The 18007-nt window shown below is 41.2% G+C and overlaps 1 protein-coding gene across 6 annotated transcripts in view; it reads left to right on the plus strand.

Moving 5' to 3' along the window:
- The first annotated feature begins 6868 nt into the window (after positions 1 to 6868).
- The window catches only part of gpbp1l1 (GC-rich promoter binding protein 1-like 1), a 121329-nt gene continuing 110190 nt past the window's right edge, over positions 6869 to 18007 (plus strand). For 5 of the 6 annotated variants that reach the window (XM_069938772.1, XM_069938776.1, XM_069938773.1 and 2 more), the window contains exon 1: positions 6870 to 7118. The gene's annotated coding sequence lies outside the window, so the exon portion shown is untranslated. Of the gene's footprint in view, positions 7119 to 18007 lie in introns of all 6 variants that reach the window. The other variant, XM_069938778.1, reaches the window with a different exon arrangement.

Here is an 18007-nt window from a genome sequence, read left to right on the forward strand (position 1 = left end):
TAGAGAGAGTCCAGGGAACACCGTCCACTTATGTTCTGGGAATTCATGAGTCTGATGGCTTGGGGGGGGGGGGGGGGGGAAACTGTCACCCACTCTGGATGTAAGGGTCCGAGTGCTATGGTACCTCCTAGCAGGTGGCAGCAAGGAGAACAGTTGATGTGAGGGGTGCGCAGAGTCCTTCACAATGTTTATTGCCTTTCACCCTGCATCGAGTGTTGCAGATGTCCTTCATAGTAGTGTGAGAGATGAGTAAAACTAATATGAAAATATGAGAAATGAATAAAGCCAGTGTGAATAGGATAAGGATAGATAATAGAATGTAGGAAGTAAAGTTAGTCTGAATAAGATAAGGGTCTTCTAGCTTTTTTAGACAGAATTAGCAAGTTCTGCACATAAGAAGTTAGTAAGCCCTGAGGGTCGGGAAGGTGTGAATAAGGACAAGCAGGTTTGTGAATAAGGACAATAAGGACAATGACATGATGGGACACCGACAGGATACCCCCTGCTCCTCCAAGTTCACAGACAGGATTGCCTAATGCCAAACTCATCCAGGAGGCAGAAGAATGTAAGGGGGAGGGTACTTCTATACTGAAATAAACTGTAGTGTATGTGTGTATTCCCAGGGTAAGGGGAAGCATCCAACTTTGCATTGTTGTATAATAAATGTTCTTTGTTCTCAATTTTTGACTCAAGCAAATTCTGTGAAGGTACTTCTGTTTCGCACATTACCAAAGCAAGAATTGGAAAAAAAAATCAAGCCTGATTATTTCACTGATCCATCGCAAACAACTGCAAATGCATAACTAATGGACTGGCTGGCAGCGGCCAGTGACTGCAGTCAACGAATGCACACGTGACACGCTGTAATGTGTCACGTGTGCATTCGTTGGCTGTGGTTTCATACAAGTTTATTACTTGTTGCAAATACTTGCTGTCTTCGGGTGACTTCCTTCAACATAATAGTGGAGTTATTTAATGTTGTAATTTTAATGAAGTAAAATTCAAGTCATACAAGAAAAATGATTGAAAATTCCAAATCATACAGCTCTAAACTGCTGAATTTTGCAATTTATTAAAAAAAAATCTAAATACAGGAGATTTAAGGCATCCTGATAAAGTCAATACAGGCACAGGACAAAATCATTAAATACAGGACATGGGATGCCTAGCAACCCTACATTGAGAGGTGCTGTGAACTGTGTCTGCAAAAACTATCAAATCAAAATCCAGCATCTTTCTGGATTCTATTCCCTGTAATAAGTTCCTAAAAACATTCAGTGAACTCTGATGAGTCGGCGTATCATTAATGTATTCATTACCATACTTTTAAAATAGTTAGCTCCAACATACTGGCAGGACTGGACAGAATGGATGCGGAAGGGATGTTTCCAATGGTGGGGGAGTCCAGAACCCGGGGCCATGGTTCGAGGATAATAGGCAAACCATTTAGAACCGAGATGAGGAGGAATTTCTTTACCCAGAGGGTGGTGAATCTGTGAAATTCATTGCTACAGAGAGCAGTAGAGGCAGGTTCATTGAATATATTTAAGAGGGAATTAGATATATTTCTTCAGTATAAGGGAATTAGGGGTTTAGGAGAGAAGGCGGGGATGGGGTACTGAACTTTAAGATCAGCCATGGTCTCATTGAATGGCAGAGCAGGCTCGAAGGGCCGAATGACCTACTCCTGCTCCTATCTTCTATGTTTTCAAGGAGGCTTCATAGAAACAGAAGATAGGAGCAGGAGTTGGTCATTCGAGAACATCCTTGAATTACTTTCTATGTCTGCCTTATTTCTTCCTGAGTTAAAAGGATGACTTGCTTTTACTCCAGTTTTTTGTGTGCTGAGAAGTGTGACAAAGCCTATTTAAAGCCATGAACTCCTGGGAATCCTCTAACCTGTGAACTGGAAGAGCTGGAGGTGTTCGACTGGTTGGGTAGGTAATTTGGGAGATGAAAGATTCCTTCTGTTATTTAGGCTTTTGTGTTCTCCTTTTTCTAAACGAGGCTCTCAATACCAGCCTGAGTGGTCCTTTCCATTTTGAGCAATCTAATAAGGCATCCTTGACCTCATGGGATTGGCTCACAAAATATTTTTCTTTTGGACATTGCTGCAAGATTTTAAAAAAATTTAATTATGGCCATTTTCAGATCACCCGTGTGTCATGTATTTAAGAATCGGAAGATGCATCAGCAACTCATCTCTGATTATTGTCATTGTTTGCATGGAATTGTCTGAAAAGTACACTGTTGATTAGAGCCTAAAGTTCAGGTGTATGGTTACATGTGCGAAGATGCAATGAGGAAGTTTGCTTTGCAAGCAATCCAGCTAGTTAATCCAGGTAAAACACAATAAAGAGTGCAGTTACAGAGAGGAGGAGTTTGTACAAAGCAAAGGCAACATTAATTTACTAATAAAACGTTCCTTCTGAAATCTGATATGAATGGGAAAGGACTGTCCTCGAATCTGGTGGTGCATGATCTCACGTACTTTAATCTTCTCAAAAGAAGGAGGGTGGGAGGGTGAACAGAGTGTGGCCAGGGTGAGATAAGTCTTTTAATATGTTAATAATAACAACAATTCAGAAAACCAACAGTATCAAAAAAACGCAGAAGAAGAAAAATAAGATCAGATTTATTGTCAGAGTACATCCATAACATCACATACAAACCTAAGGTTATTGTTGTATGTCAATTTGCTTCTGTTCTGTTTTGCAAAGTATGCTGCAAACTCATGGTTTTAGTACATATCATTCATTTTTCTTAAAAAAAATGTGCACTGAACATTACAAAGTGGATCACCTCACATTTGCCAACATTGTACTCCATCTGCCAGACATTTGCCCATTCACTTAACCCATCTATATCTCTTCACGGACTCTCCGTATCATTTATGTTTATTGTGAACAGTTGTGGGCCCTGCAATGACCCCTGTGGTACCCTGCTCACCACTGATTTCCAACTCTCTGTTTCTTTTATTGGTTAACCAATCCTCTACCCATGCTAAGACATCACACCCAACTCTAGGCATCTCTGCATCCTTATATTCCGTATAATTCTTTTATGTGGCGCCTTATCGAATGCCTTCTGGAAATCCAGGTAAACAACATCCAATGTTCCCCTCTATCTACCTTGCTCATTATATCCTCAAGGAACAGTACCTGCCTTTGCTGAATCCAAGCCATGTTTGCCTCATGGATTCATTTCGCTCCAGATACCTCACTATTTCTTCTTTAATGATAGCTTCAAGCATTTTCCTAATAGCAGAAGTTAAATTAACTGGCTGAAAGTTCCCTGCCTTTTGTCTGCATGCTTTTTTAAATAGTGGCATGACATTCGCTACTGGGATCTGCCCAGAATCCAGAGAATTTTGGTAAATTATCACCAAAGCCTCGACTATAACTTGTGCCATTTCTTTCAGTACCTTGGGATGCATTCCATCAGGACTAGGGGACATCTATTTTTAGACCCTTGTTTTCTCAGTATTATCTCTTTTGTGATAGCTATGACATCAGGTCCTCACCTCCCATCACATTCATAACATCTATCTTTGGCATGGTAGATGGGTCCTACACATTGATAGTCATTCAAAGCCTCAGCCATTTCCTCATTACTCAATATCACTTCCCTCTTCTCATCTTCCACTTCACTTCACTTCAGCCACCCTTTTGCGGTTTATATAATTTAAAAAAACTTTTACTGTTCACTTTTATGTTTTGTGCTAACCTTTACTCATAGACCACATTCCCTCACTTTATTTCTCACTTCGTGGTTCTTGGTTGCTTCTTAAAGTTTTCATAGTCTTCCAGTTTTCCACTGCTCTTGGTGGCTTTGTATGCATGAGCTTTTACTCTGATGCCTTCCTTAATTTCCTGAGTTATCCAAGGCTGACTGTTCATTCTCACACAATCTACAACTAGCAGTAACGAAGGATCTCCAAGTGGTCCATCTGCTTCCTTATCTCCTGAGCAAATAGCTATCCTTTGAAAGCCGCTGCCAAGGCCAATCATCAGAATCTAGGACTGAAAAATCTGTTAAAGGATCTTGGACCGGAAACATTAATTGTTTCTCCTTCTCCAGGTGCATTTGAAGTTTTTTTTTCTCCAAGCATTTCCTATTTTGATTTTATTCAAATAAAAACTTTTTTGTGGTTCATTGACATTATGATCAATAAAGAGGATCAATGCCTCTATTTTCTTAGAAGACTAAGGAATTCAGCATGTTCCTCTATCCCTTAGCAATATTTATAGATGCCCATCAAAAGCATATCTACTGCATGTATCACCGGAACATGTACAGGAACTGCTCTTTTCAAGATCGGAAGAAATTACATAAGATTGTGAATGCAGCTCAGAAGATAATACAAAACCCTCTCCTCTATGGACATCATCTACAACTCTTGCTTCCTAGGAAAGATAGTCAACATTATTGAAGGATCCATCACACCCCAGACACTTTTTTTTCCCTCCTTCCATTGGGGGAGGAGCTTAAGAGTGTGAAAACACACCAACAGACGTAAACACAGTTTCTTTCCTGCAGCCATCAGGCTCTTAAATGATTCTCATAACAGTGCCTTCCTGCTGCGCTTGTTTGGTGCTATTTGATCTTTCCTCTCAGTGTAATCCAACACACTATATACAGCTGTTTAGAATATGAGAGATTGGCTGTTTGCACAAGAGCCTTTCACTACACTCGGTCTTTTGTGACAAATAAACTCCATTAAAAAAAGAAAAAAAAATCACTATCAAACCTGCAGAAAAGGTTTGTTTGGCACACTGACCTCAGCCACAAAGCCAGACGACAACTCTCAGACACCTCTGCTTAATTTTTTAAATTTAGACAAACAGCACGGTAACGGACTTTGGCCCACAAGTCTGTTCTGCCCAATTACACCCAAGTGATCTCCAACCCCAGTATGTTTTGAACACCAGAAGGAAACCCATGAAGATAAAGGGAGAACAAACTCCTGACAGACAGCACCAGATTAAAACCCAGGTCCCTGTAACACCATTGCGCTAATTGCTACACTAACCGTGCTGCTCTTCAGCAAAGCCCCACTAAAATTCATTGACATGCACTATCAATGACTCCAAAGGCTGAATGAGGAATGATAGGTTTTAATACACGTTAGATTTCAGCTGGCTAAACTCCATGTCCTTGAATGAATGTAAGGGGGTAGGGAGGTTGACCTTTATGGCCAGGTCACAGGGGGAGGGGTACAGGGGATCAAGTCATCAGTGGGCAGGCCAGCCAGTTATACACAGAACAGTACATACATATCACCACACTCATCAAACCATCTCTGAACTCATCACTTCCAGTCTCCAACCTTATTGTTTCCCAATCCCTCCTCCAAAACAAAAACAAAACACAGGGTCTGCAGACATTCATATTTCACTTAAACTCATTAAAGACAACAAAAATAATCGGGTGACAATTTCCTAGTTTTCTGCTTAACAGTGTCAGAAAGCCAGAGCTGATTGAAAATCATAGTAATTGTCACAAATAACTAACCACTAACCCCAGCAAAATTTAAAATCCAGTTCATCTCACTCAATGGAGATTAAGAGAAAGGAGTAATGCACCAGAGAATCAGAATTCACTGTCATGAAATTTCCACTAATTCTGATTCTACAGTGTTGAGTTCAGCCTTTCTCGAATCTACTTTCGCTGAGATGAGCTGGAGCTTAATGGATAATACTGCATAAATTCAATGAGTCAGCGTTTAAAGCATAAATGAGGATCAAGGGAAGAAATAAATCACAAAAATCAGTAGACACTGTGGTTGAAGTAAAAAAAAACACAAAATGTTGGAGAAGCTCAGCAGGTCAACTTGTGCAATGTTTCGGGCTTGAGCCCTTCATCAAGGTATGAGAGGGCTCAAGATAACAAGCGAAGAAATAAATGACTGGCAGGTTGGCTCACCAGCAGATGGGGAATGAAGAGGAGGAATTCAATAGGGCTTCTTTAAGATATTAAACCTTGGCCAAGGTGTGTAAAAAGCCCAATTTGTGAAGGGGTGCTGCAGAACTAATGCTTCCTCCCCTCCACCAAGTGAACCAGGCAGTGGGTGGCAGCAAGTGAACCAGGCAGTGGGTGGCAGCAAGTGAACCAGGCAGTGGGTGGCAGCAAGTGAACCAGGCAGTGGGTGGCAGCAAGTGAACCAGGCAGGGGGTGGCAGCAAGTGAACCAGGCAGGGGGTGGCAGCAAGTGAACCAGGCAGAGGGTGGCAGCAAGTGAACCAGGCAGGGGCTGGCAGCAAGTGAACCAGGCAGGGGGTGGCAGCAAGTGAACCAGGCAGGGGGTGGCAACAAGTGAACCAGGCAGGGGGTGGCAGCAAGTGAACCAGGCAGGGGGTGGCAGCAAGTGAACCAGGCAGGGGGAGGCAGCAAGTGAACCAGGCAGGGGGTGGCAGCAAGTGAACCAGGCAGGGGGTGGCAGCAAGTGAACCAGGCAGGGGGTGGCAGCAAGTGAACCAGGCAGGGGGTGGCAGCAAGTGAACCAGGCAGGGGGTGGCAGCAAGTGAACCAGGCAGGGGGTGGCAGCAAGTGAACCAGGCAGGGGGTGGCAGCAAGTGAACCAGGCAGGGGGTGGCAGCAAGTGAACCAGGCAGTGGGAGGACATTTTAGCGGATTTAAGGCGGGAGGTGGCAACAAGCCATGCCTCTCCCGAATGTATTGCTCGTTTATGATCATGTTTACCCATTCCTGGACTCAGACACCCTGATCTCTCGGTCACCGCGAGAGAGGGACAACAGGCCCTCCCCGACCGCACAGCGCGCGGAGACGCCAAGGCTCCTGGCAGCGTTCCAGCCGCCTGTGACGCGGGAGCGCCGAGCGCGCACGTGACCCTGCCGCGAACGCTCTCTTCCGTGTTTTGGTGGAGAGCGTGGGATCCTCGCCTGCGCGCGTGCATGCAGGCAGGCGCGGCGCGCACGAGTGGCGGAGCTGGCGCGACCGTCGAGGGCGAGCAGAGAGAGAGAGTGCGGCGCAGAGCGGCGGGCAGTAGCGGGGCGGCGAGATCAGGAAAAAGAAATCAAACCCTCGGATCAACGGAGGACCGAAGCTCGGGGGCCTGAAGTGGGCGCCCGACGCTGACCAATTGCCGTCTCCGTGTCGGTAGGCAGCCCATGTTATTAGCCTCCAGCCTTGCTTGGTCGCCATTTTGGCCTAGTGTTTGTTGTTGTTGTTATCACGGGCAGCCGCTTCTCGTCGTGGTGCTTTCCAGCTCCACCTCCCCTGTTAATTGTATCTCTGCGCCGAGCAACCAGAGGTTCATCCGGTGCTCGTGTTGTGGCCTAACCTTGGACCGCACAGTGGAGTAATACCACCGTCTGGTTCTGGCTTGCCTGTTCGATCTGGCTCGGTGTGAATGGTGCTCAACCTGGAAACTGAATGCGTTTGTTTTCTTGCAATAAACAAGGCTGAGATGAGCCTGTGACTTTGTGAGGGTTGAGCCACCCGCCGCGGGCATTTCTAGCAATGCGGGCTATCCCCTCTCCATCGTCGGACTGCACCTCCTCCATCCAAATTTTAATGTCATATTTTCCAAAGTTCACTGGTGTGGCAGTCGATTTAACTTGCTGAGATTATGATCCGTCTGTACTGGAAGTTTCGTTCCCCTTCATTCACTATTTGTTTCATGTTATTAACATATTCATTCCTGCAGTCATCAAGCTGAGATCATTTCAATTTGTACTTTGTTGTTTTTGCTCATTTGGATTAATGTCAGTCGATCAATAATGTTGCATGCTATGGGAGAATGGCCCTTGGAGTATTGACCTAGATTTTAAAAAAAATTGTTCATCTAATGGATTTGTTTCATTACTCCTGCATCAATTTATAAAATAGTGGGGGGGGGGAGGGGGGAAGAAAAACCAACTATTTCCTTGATATAGGCAACAGATGATGCTTCCTCACACTACTTTAGTTGTTAAGATGCATTCGAATGTCTCTTGGTATTTCAGGTCCTAAAACATTCTTGGGGCTTTTTTTTTTTAGCCCCCTTATACAGGAAAGTTTCCAACCATTTGTAAGTGTGCATGACTCTTTATAACTTTGACCTGTTTTTCAGTCGCTTAATCTCAGACTATAGCTTTGCTTTTGCAGCAAATGCTGCGGGAGAATCGAGCCGCATGACTTGTAAATGATGTTCTCCTGGCCTTTTTGGTCAGATCCTTTCGATATATATGATGTGTACTTTTGGATAGACTTCTGATTTATGAAGAACTTTAAATTGGGGAGTGATGGAAAAACAGCCTTGGAGAGAGAAAATTTCAAACTGTAAAGCTCACATTTATGCTCTGATAGCTCAGTGGTTAGAGCACTGGCCTTGTGAGTTCGTTCCTTGCTGGGGCCTCATTTCTGTGAGGGGTGCTGGACAAAGTGATTATTTTGTAGAAGTTTAAAAAAAAACTTTGTTACAATATGGAACCTTTACATAGGGAATAGAAAATTACTGAATTTCAATCAGACGTGTAAAAGGTTAAATATACCTGATGCACCCATGATGAGGTTGTCGACATCCACTGCCAACTTCCACCCCGACCTCAAATTCACATGGTCCATCTCTAGCAACCCTCTCCCTTTCCTCGATCAGTCTCCATCGCGGGAGACAAACCTGCCAACTTCATGGCTACCTCGACTATACTTCTTCACACCTTGACCCCTGTAAGGATTTCATTCCCTTCTCTCAATTCCTCCGTCTCTCAGGATGAGGTCTTCCTCAGTGCAGTTTTCCCTCCACCACCATCAACTCTGCCCTCAACTATATAATCCTGAATTATCTGCACATCTGCCCTGCTTCCCTCCACCCCCATGTGCAACAAGGATAGAATTTCCCCCTGTCCTTGCTTACTACTCCACCAGCCTCTATGTTTAATGTATCTTCCTCCATCATTTCCGCCACCTACTATGTGACCCCACCACCAGACATCTGTTCCCCTCTCCTCCACTCTCTGCTTTCCACAAGGACTGCTCCCTTCATGAGTCCCTTGTCCACTCTTCCCTCCCCACCAATCATCCCCTTGGTACCTATCCCCGTGCCACTTGCACCCACGCCTCCTCCCTCACCACTGTTTGGGGCACCAAACAGTCCTTCCAAGTGGAAGCAACATTTCACTTGTGAATCAGCTGTATCCGGTGTTCCCGTGGTGGACTTCTCTTTATTGGGCGCAGACTGGGAGACCGCTTTGTTGAGCACTTAGGCTCTGTCTGCTGCAATAGTGTGGATCTCCCAGTGGCCACCCCATTTCAATTCCCCGTCCCAGTCACTTGCTGACATAGCTCTCCATAGTCTCGTACACTGCAAGGCTGAGACCACCCACAAATTTGAGGAACAACTCTTCATCTTCTGTGTGGGCACCCTTCAATCCCAAAAGATAATGGAAATGAATAAATGTATTCCATTGGAAAAAATAACATATAATTTAAAAAATAAAATCACATTATTTGAACAAATTTGGGAATCATACATGAAACATAACAGAGAGGGTTTGCCTTGGATCTCCACCCCCTAAAATGATAACAAGACAAAACGACTTGATCCAGTGTGTAAAAGTAGATGATACATTTTTCTTGTTTATTTTTCATTGTGTGATGACATTGTTTAATGGTTGTATTGTATATGTTGAATATTTTTTCCATTGGAATACATTTATTCATTTCCATGTACCATTGCTGTATTCTCAGGCTCTCTTCCATTTTCTTTTTTTTAAATTTTTATTTTTCACACCATCAATCACAATAGCCATGATATACACTTTTTCTTTTTCACACATTTACAGTGACTTTTTCTCCCCCCCCCCTCCCTCCTCCCTAGCCCCCCCCCCACCCTCCCCCCCTCATCCATTTTAGGTATACAATCTAGGTTGCATTAATTCAGTCAGACAATGTTGTCATTCAACAAAAATACACCAGAAATTCTACTGAGTCCATTCTTTTCTTTCCTTCTCCTTCCATCAACTTAGGTAATGTTTGTCCCCGGTAGGTTTTCGCTATTGTATTTAATGTAAGGCTCCCATACTTGTTCGAATATTTCAAGATTATTTCTTAAACTATATGTTATTTTTTCTAATGGAATACATTTATTCATTTCTATATACCATTGTTGTATTTTCAAATTATCTTCCAGGCTCTCTTCCATTTTCCAAGTTAACATTATACACTTTTTTGCTACTGCTAAGGCTATCATAATGAATCTTTTTTGCGTTTTATCCAGTTTGAGGACTAATTACTTAAAAGAAAGATCTCTAGATTTTTTGGTATGTTATTTTTTGTGATTTTTAAAAATATTTGATTTAGATCTTCCCAAAACTTATTCACTTTTGTACATGCCCAAATTGTATGTATTGTTGCTCCCATTTCCTCCTTACAGGGAAAACATCTATCTGATAATGTTGGATCCCATTCTTTGAATTTTTGAGGAGTGATATTCAACCTGTGTAACCAATTATACTGTATCATGCGTAACCTTGTGTTTGTTAACTAATATGTCTACACCTCTAACTTTTGAATTATATGATGCTTCCGCTATGTATCCTACCCAGTCTCTTTAATTTGTTATGTTCCACTTCAGTTAGATGCATTTCCTGCACAAATGCTATATCTATTTTTTCTTTTCTCAGTAAATTTAATAGCCTCTTCCTTTTAATTTGGTTATGTATTCCATTAATGTTTATAGTCATATAGTTCAGTGTGGTCATCTTGTATCTTGTTTACACCTCTTTTTCGACTCCTCACCACTTGCATCCCCCTTTTCCCATTTTAATCTTTCAATTTTCCCTTTTTTTAAACTCAATGTATGACAACACATTTAAAACATAAAATACTCCAACAATTCCCACACCCAATATTACCTTAACCCCAAATGTTTCTTGTAATGCTCGCAAGCATCAACTGATTTCACAGTGACGGTTATTCTCTCCAACTCCCCCCTCCCAGAAAACACTTTTTTTTACACATATAACAAAGCTCTCCCTTTTTTCCCCCTTCCTTCCTTCCCCTCTCTTTTCCCTCTTTAGTTCTTTACATATGCATTGTTTTTCCATCTTTATATATACTTTATCACCTTTCTTCATTCTTATTACTTTCTTCATCTCTCCTTCTATCCTGCAAATGCTCTGCGAATTCTTATGCTTCCTCCGGATCCGAGAACAATCTGTTTTGCTCCCTGAGTATAAATATTTTAAGCACGGCTGGATGTCTTAACGTGAATTTATAACCTTTTTTCCATAGAATCAATTTTGCTGTATTAAACTTTCCTCTTCTATAAGAGTTCAAAACTTGTGTCTGGGTAAAAAAAATATTTTTTGACCCTTGTATTCCAGTGGTTTATTATCTTCTCTAACTTTATTCTTTGCCCGCTCCAATATATTTTCTCTTCGGACTTGTCAGCCACAAACGAGCCTGCAGCTGACGTGGACTTTTTACCCCCTCCATAAATCTTCGTCCGCGAAGCCAAGCCAAAGATATCTCAAAATTATTACTAAGATGGATCTTGGTTTTTGATGTGTCTGTGGTTTTGGAGCTAGTGTTCTGTGTGCCCTTTCTATTTCCATTTCTTCCTGCATTTCTGTTCCCAGGACCTTTGGGATCCATCCTTTTATAAATTCCTTGGTTTGTACCTTCTTCATCTTCCTTCAGGCCCACTTTTTTTTATGTTGTTTTGCCTACTATGATTTTCCAACATATCAATTTTCTGAGATAACACCTCTTGTGTCCCTTTAATTTTTGTCACTTTCTTCCAATTATCCTCGAGTCATTTACTTCCATTTCTACAGCTGTTTCTCGTTCTTCCACATTTTCAACTCTTTTGCCTATTTCTGTCATGACCCGTTCTAAACTTTTCATTTTATCTTCTGTTCTTTTCATTTTTCTTTTAATTGCACTAAATTCTAATGACAACCATTCTTTTAATGCTCTCATTTATTCTTCAAAAAAGCTCTATCTATATTCTGTCCATCTGTTTTACCTTCTATTTCCCTGTGAAGATCTTGGTTGTCTTCTGTATCTGTGCCTGTGTTTGTATCTTCTTCTCCTCTTTGTATCTGTGTCTCTTCTGATTCTCCTGATGAGTTGTTTGTATCACTTTGTCAGGTCTCTTCTTGCTGGGCTTCTTGCTGTTCACCCCATTGAGTTTTTTCCTCACCTGGTTCCTCACTCCCTCTCCTGCCACCTTCCTCATCTTCCAGCTGAGAGACCTGGTGTCTGGCATCCCTCAGCTGGTCACACCGTGTTTGCCCACTCCTTGGCTGAGCCCCCTCCCGTCAGTGTTTCTTTTTACCTTTGATTGAGACTCCTCGTGTATGCGCAGTTGCACACTTTTGTTTGGCTCAGAGAGCCATTTTTGCAGTCCACTGGTCGGGGGGGGGTCACGATTCCGTGGGGCCGGCATCAACCTCAGAGATCGGGCGCTCTTAGCCACCACGACTCCTCTTCTTTGGTGCAGGTAAGCCCTTCTTCTTTATTTTCCGGTGACTTCTTTTTTCCCCGTTTTTACTTTTTCCTTCTTGGGTGCCATCTTTTTTCTCTTTGCAACTTTGTTCTATTTCTTATACTTTATATTTGTTAAGCTTTGTCTTTTCTTGACTTTTTTTCTTTTTCTGGAGAGGGCTGGTTTACCCCACTGGCCACTACTCCATCTTGTGACTCCCCCCAAATATGAAAAATTTGAGTCAAGAAATTTCATTAGAATTTAAATTGTAGACTCCATTTTCCTTTCATATCTCCTCTGATTCAAGCCTCCAGAAAACTTCAGAAGTGTATCCAGTCAATGCAATAACCTCACATTCTTCTGAATTATAGGATGAGTTGCTGACTATGTTAAACATTTTCAAAACAAATAGATATTTTTTTTTAAAGTATGGAGACCAAAGCTGCATTCTATGTATACTCTCACCATAATGTTGTATGTAGCAGCAAGATTTTCTTTTTTTTACTCCAACCCTTTGCAATAAAGGATAGCGTAATTGGCCTCATGACCATAATAGTTTGTTGTGCTTGCATGAAAATTGTTTGAATCTGGTGAATCAAAATACTGAGTCCACTTTGTTTTGATTTTTCATCTGCAGAACAGTTCCTCTACTGCAGTGAACATATTACCACATGTAACCTTGTCTGCTCTGTTATTGCTCATTTATTTTAAATGCCCATAACTTTTGCAAACTCTCCATCTTTGTCATATTTTCCTACTTTGTTTTAAATTCTAACAGCAGCTAATTGTAGAAATTGTATAGCTCTTTCAAATTTTAAACTCTTAACTGTTGTGAAGAGCTTTGTTCAAGGTTGCTGTATACAGATATTTTTTCTTAATGCATGTCAATTATCACATTCACCTTGGTACCTGTTAAGTAGTCATAGAATTACACAACATTGAAACAGTTTCTTCAACCCAACTTGTTCATGCCAAACAAGATACCTTACTGAGCTACTCCCATTTGCCTGCATCTTGGCCCATGTCCCTCTAAACCTTTCCTATTCACATTCCTCTCCATATGTTTTTTAAATGTCGTAATTACCTTTAATCACTTGTGGTAGCTCATTGCATATACCCTCTAACTCTTCATCTCTCCAATATGAATTACCAGGATTTTTATGGATTATTATTTCATTTATTGGTTCTGTTTTCTTTCTGGGGATTTCCATATGTCAGGAGATGATGTACATTGGAAATTTGGGGATATTTTTGGTCATCATATAGATTAGTCAACTGGTCTAATTAATGTGTGTCACTGTTGTACGTTCATAATCATGAATGAGGCTCCACATTGCTGTTAGATGAAGTTGATGAACAAATTAATTTGACCAAAAGGTAAATTCCTATTTTATCTATATCTTTGTCAATGAATCTATCATTTTGTTGGCTTTCTGCACTATCAACATTTCTTAGCTATCAACATTTTTATGGAATGTGAAAGACAGAAGAAACAATTTTGCTTTTTTTGCATCCATGTTCTGTAATCTGAAGTTTCTTTGAGCACTGCTCAGAGTCCCAAAGTGAACCATGTATCTCTTTCGGAGGCCATATACTTTTGGACTCCGAATCTTGATACCCAGGTGTTAATCAGTGCCCTGGCGCAGGTCTCGGTGGTAGTGTCGGCCAACGAGACCGCTTCCAGATACCTCATGGAGCGGTCAATCATGATGAGGAGGTATCTCACCCCAGAGGAGACCAGTAGTGGCCCTACAATGTCAATATGGATGTAGCCGAACCTACGTCACGCTGGCTCGAAATGCCTTGATGTCTTGCTGAGTTCAGCTTAGGAGGTAAATGTATATCACCAGCATTTCGAGTTGAAGCTCTTCTTCATGGTATGAGTGAAAGTCAGGTACCTGAATAAAAAATGCCAAGGGGAGAAGGTAAGAAAGAGCAGGTGTAAAAGCACAAGCCAACAGACAAAAGGCGATATTTGTACATGGACATGGAAAGGACAAGAGAGGAGAGGTGAAAATTGATCAGGGGAGGGGGAGCTGGAGGAAGAGGGACAGGGGAAGAGAGAATAGCACAGCCTGAAGAATGAAGATGGGGAAGGGAGAGGCAGGGAGTGGGCTAATGAAAACTGGAGGTCTCTGTTAATGCCATCTGATTGGATTAATTCTCACCTTTCCTCTCTTGTTTCCCATTCATATCCCATAAACACTGTTGGCATATTCTCCTCCCCGCCCTTCCTTCCCTTTTTCCCAGCCTTTTTTTATTCAGACACCTGCCTGCGTTTTGCTCATACCTTGAAGAAGGGCTCAAAATGTTGATTGTATATCTTCTTATGGCTCCTGCCATGCTGTGAGACTTGCTGAGTTTCTCCAGCATTTGTGTATTTTTACAATAGTTAATAACTGCCAGTTACTTGTGGAATTTAATCAACTGTATGAAAGCAGTTATGGAATTGACCTCGATAAAAATATATTTGTAAACCTTTCTATTTTTAGTTTTTATAAGTTTGCTTTGTGTCTACTTTGAATTTCCTGCATATGTCAACTTTGTCATTTCTACTATTTAAGCAGACATTAAAGTTGTTTCCTTTTTTTCTGCAAAGTCATAAAAAGTTCTTAAGGCTATTTTAGCAGACAGTTACTGAACTTGGGAAAATATTTGCTTTGATGTTCTAGAGCAGAGAGGTACTTTTTTTTTTACAGATTTTTGAGAGAAAGTGAGAGATCCAGATGTTATTCTATTCTGACTTTTTAAACTTCCTGTTAATTTCTTGGATACTTATTTCCTTCATGGTTGGTTTTAATGCTGTGACAGATTACGTTGTGTTCGTATTGTATATAGCTATGTTTTTGAGAGATAAATTGGGACGGGTTTTTTTTTAGTGCAGGTCACATACAAACACTTAAACCGATCTCATTTAAAATACTGAAACTCTACTCAAGCCAGACAGGGCAGCTCCTGGGGACCTTTGCAAAAACTTTGGGGTGCCGAAGAGACTTCACTAATGGGTTGTGTTTTGAAAAGCAACAGATGAAAAATCAGAAGAGTAGTTTAGAGCTGCAGGCTGTCTGGAAGTGCAGCTTGCTGCTCTAAGACGATCATGTGGTTTTGCAAGCAGAGGTAGTTAAACAGCTTTTTCTCTGTGTTTGAGAGAGAGATCGGTTCTGCACTGCTAGTCAGCAGCAGCAGCTGGGACTGGAACAGGACAAGCTGGAAAGCTTGTTGAAAAACCTCATTTGGAAGATGGGTTGTGAGTGATTAGTTCAGCCTGGTCAAAGCCCTTGTGGTTTTTTTCAAATGATCTATTTATTTATTTATTTATTTATATTTTAATTTTTTATTTTTCACACCATAAATCACATTAGCCATGATATACACTATTTCTTTTTCACACATATACAGTGACTTTTTCTCCCCCCCCCCCGCTTTCCTCCCAAACCACCCCCCCACCCCCCCCTCTCATCCATTTTAGGTATACAATCTAGGTTGCATTAAGCCAGTCAGACAATGTTGTCATTCAACAAAATTACACCAGAAATTCTACTGAGTCCATTCTTTTCTTTCCTTCTCCTTCCATCAACGTAGGTACTGTTTGTCCCCGGTAGGTTTTCACCATTGTATTTAATGTAAGGCTCCTATACTTGCTCGAATATTTCAATATTATTTCTTAACCTATCTGTTATTTTTTCTAATGGAATACATTTATTCATTTAAATTTAGTAGTTTCTTCCTTTTAATTTGGTCATGTATTCCATTAATATTTAAAGACATATAGTTCAGCGTAGCCCTTTTATATTTTGTTTATCTTCTCTTTCCGTTTTTCCATCATTACCTTTCCTCCTTTTCCATTTCTGTTTTCTTATTTTCAACTCTTTATAAGACAACATTCCTACAACCTCCAACATTTTCCTTATTCTCCTATTTCTATCTTATTTATCCCCAATCTCCCCTTCACCTCCTGAGTTGTCCTTTATCCCTTGTCGGACAACCACATCTCCCCTGTCCATTTGGATTTGCGAATCCACTCGCAAGCGTCAACTGATTTTGCAGTGACCGCTATTTCCCCCCACCCCGCCTCCCCCAGAAAAGATTTCACTTTTCATATGTCACAAAGGTCACTCTTTTAATTCCCTCCTTATTCTCTCTATTCCATTACCTTCCCTTATTAATTCTTGTCTATACTATCTATATTTTCCTCTAAGTACAGATACATTTATGTATGCTCATTGTCTCTATTCACTCTTATACCTCTTTACCCGCATACATATCAATCGTGATCATTTTTACTCTCATTACCCGTCTTCATCCCTCAGTCTATTTTTGTCTTTACCCACATACATATCAATCGTGATCATTTTAACTCTCATTACCCGTCTTCCTCCCTCAGTCTATTTTTGTAATTGTTCTGCAAATTTTCGTGCTTCTTCTGGATCCGAGAATAGTCTGTTTTGTTGTCCTGGAATAAATATTTTCAATACCGCTGGATGCTTTAGTATAAATTTATACCCTTTCTTCCATAAAATCGCCTTTGCTGTATTGAACTCTTTTCTCTTCTTTAGGAGTTCAAAACTTATATCTGGATAAATGAAGATTTTTTGCCCTTTATACTCCAGTGGTTTGTTGCCCTCTCTTACTTTTTCCATTGTCTTCTCCAGTACCTTTTCTCTTGTAGTATATCTTAGGAATTTTACTACAATAGATCTTGGTTTTTGTTGTGGTTGTGGTTTAGAGGCCAATACTCTATGTGCCCTTTCTATTTCCATTTCATTCTGTAGTTCTGGACATCCTAGGGTCTTAGGGATCCACTCTTTTATAAACTCCCTCATATTCTTGCCTTCTTCATCTTCCTTAAGGCCCACTATCTTTATGTTATTTCTTCTGTTATGGTTTTCCATTGTATCTATTTTTTGAGCTAGTAGTTCTTGTGTCTCTTTAGTTTTTTTTTTAGATTTCTCCAATTTCTTTTTTAAGTCTTCTACCTCCCTTTCTGCTGCTACTGCCCGCTCTTCCATCTTGTCCATTTTCTTTCCCATTTCTGTTAAGGTCATCTCCATTTTATTTATTTTCTCTTCTGTGTTGTTTATTCTTTTTCTTAAATCCTTAAATTCCTATGTTTGCCATTCTTTAAATGACTCCATGTATCTTTTAATAAGAGCAAGTATATCCTTTACCTTGCCTTTCTTTTCTTCTTCTATTTCTCTGTACTCTTCCTCTTCCTCTTCTTCTTCCTCTGGGTTGGCCATCTGTTGTTTCTTTGGTGCCCTTTCCTCCTCTTCTTTCTTGTTTCTATTGTCTTCTGTGGTCTCTTCTTGCTGCAGGTGTTCTGCAGCTGTCGTTGCCGGCTGTGGAGATCGACTCCCCAGCTGGTCCCCCCTCCCGTCGGTGTGTTTTTTTTCATTCGCATCGCGCATGCGCGGTTGCGCACTTTTACTCGGCTCTGCGAGCCATTTTTGTAGTCCATTATTTACCGACCTGAGGGAGCGGGTTTCTCTCTCCGCAGCGGGCCTCTTCGGACAGGTAAGGCCTTCACCTTTTTCCTCCTTTGTCTTCTCTTCCTCTCTTCTTACCGTTGCTTTCG

This window comes from Narcine bancroftii, chromosome 5 (assembly GCF_036971445.1).
Source record: "Narcine bancroftii isolate sNarBan1 chromosome 5, sNarBan1.hap1, whole genome shotgun sequence".
In the NCBI taxonomy this organism is placed as follows: domain Eukaryota; kingdom Metazoa; phylum Chordata; class Chondrichthyes; order Torpediniformes; family Narcinidae; genus Narcine; species Narcine bancroftii.